Source organism: Cynara cardunculus (genome assembly GCF_001531365.2).
Source record: "Cynara cardunculus var. scolymus isolate 2C chromosome LG 12, CcrdV1, whole genome shotgun sequence".
NCBI lineage: Eukaryota > Viridiplantae > Streptophyta > Magnoliopsida > Asterales > Asteraceae > Cynara > Cynara cardunculus.
The window spans coordinates 13,180,702-13,182,950 of record NC_037539.1 but is presented as its reverse complement, the minus strand read 5'-3'; positions in this window follow the sequence as shown (position 1 = coordinate 13,182,950).

Genomic DNA, 2,249 nt, shown 5'->3' with positions numbered 1-2,249 from the left:
GGACATACTACTAATATAACTAGAACGGGTAACTTCTTAGCATACTCTAACTACAGATAGCCTGATCACCTGTGTCTAATTAAGTATGTATAAGGAGAGACGCGGATTGGTTAAGTTAGGTGTTTGTCTAAAAGTTAAAGACTTCTTGCTCATTAAGAAAAGCGCGGTTCGCTTGTGTGAGTTTGCATAAATATTTGCATTCTTTTTAATATGATTCGTTTAATGATTTTAATTTTTTTTTAAATATCGCAGCATTATGTCGGAAAATGAGCATGTGAACTCCGAAGGATACGATCCCTCAGAGCACAGCTATGATAGTGGCAATGATGCCACTGAATCTTCATGCGGTCACCCACCCCACAACCGCCTTGCTCTGTGCCCGCACAGCCTATAGCACCACAAGGAGCCCGATTTCGGGCTACTGCCCGAATGAGCATTCCTCCACCCGTGAGGATGACTTTCTCCGCCCCAACTGGAGCTGTGAGGGAGCCATCACGATCACGCACTCGTAGTGTAACACCTCCACCCGCTACCAGGACCACATCGGAGCGTACTCCGGGTATGACTAAACTGGAGAATTTGTGGGTTTTGGGTATAGCTCAAGATCTTGAGATGTGTCAACTTAGGCTGGAGCATTATCGACACTTTGCTGATGGAGTGATCACAGCCCTAGGCACTCAAGGTAGTATGATGGATCGTTCACTAGAGTTGATCTTCATAGCTAGGAGGGCGATCAGGAGGTTGCACACATACTTGGCGGTGTTAGCAGGAGCTTTGATGATAGTAATGGGGTTGCTTATTTGGAGTCTTATACGTTAGAGGATTTTATTTGTTAAGTTATTGATGGATGAACTTTAAGACTTTCTTTTGAGGCTTATAGCCGTGGTTTGTGAACAATTTTCTTTTATATGGCACGTTTATATTTTATTTATGGATCCTATGAGATTTTGCCTATAGATAGTTAAGTTTTATTGATTATCGATTTAATGCCTTGTTATTATAAGTTGTTATATTATTATCTTGATTACATGATTAGATGATTGTATCATGTCGGGCAACACAGTGGTAAATAATGAGAATAAYCGAACTTCAACTTACAATCTGTGTATTAGAAGTATGCCTCCAAGAAGGAATACTCGCAGCACGAGAGAAAATCCTGAAAGAAAAACACCTGATATAGCACAGTTGATAGCTCAGCAAATTCGAGAGGCAGTACCAACTATTGTCGCTCAGGTCACAGCAAGCATTAATGCAAATCAAAGGAGTGAATGAGGCCCTAGTACCGAGAATCTCGTCAGAGAGGAGAACCGTAACACCAATGATAGAGGATGTAGTTACAAGACATTCATGTCTTGCAAKCCCAAGGAGTTTYATGGTAAAGAAGGTGCAATTGGATTATTATCATGGATTGAGAGCATGGAGTCGGTACTCCATATTAGCAAGTGTTCCGAAGACTGTAAGATGGAGTATGCAACATGCCAACTCCAGGGAAGAGCCCTAACTTGGTGGWACATACAAGTTCAAACCCGTGGTCGCCAAACTGCCTATGAATTATCATGGGAAGAACTCAAAAATTTACTCATCGAAGAGTATTGTTCTAAGAGCGAAATTCAGAAATTGGAAGTCGAATTCTGGAATCACATCATGATTGGAATGGAGATAGACAAATACACAGCTCGTTTTCATGAGCTTGCCAAGTTAGTACCTCATATGGTCACTCCAGATGAGAAACGAATTGATCGGTATATTTGGAGATTGGCACCTGAAATCTGAGGGATGGTCACTTCGGCAAACCCAACCACAATACAAAACGCAGTGGTGTTGGCAAATCGTCTGACAAATGATGCAGTTAGATCAGGGATTTTAAAGCAAGACAAATTTGGTGGAAAGAGGAAATTAGAGRGGCAATCGTGGAAAAGGACCAAAAATGATTTAGGCAAAAACCAAAAAGTAATAAGAAACTTTGGAGCTCAATCTCAAGCAGGAGAAAAGAGCAAGGGAGTTTACCCAAAGTGTGACAAATGCAATAAACAACATCTGGGGAAATGTACCACATGTCTTAAGTGCAACAGAACAGGACATGTTGCAAAGGATTGCAGAGTCGGAGAAGGACGAAGTTGCTTTGAGTGTGGAAGTCCAAATCACTTTCGAAGCACTTGCCCTAGAAGAAATCAAAGGCCCTACACAAATCAAGCACGACCAACCAATCAAGGGAACCAAGGGGGTCAGGCACGAGGTCGAGTGTTCGA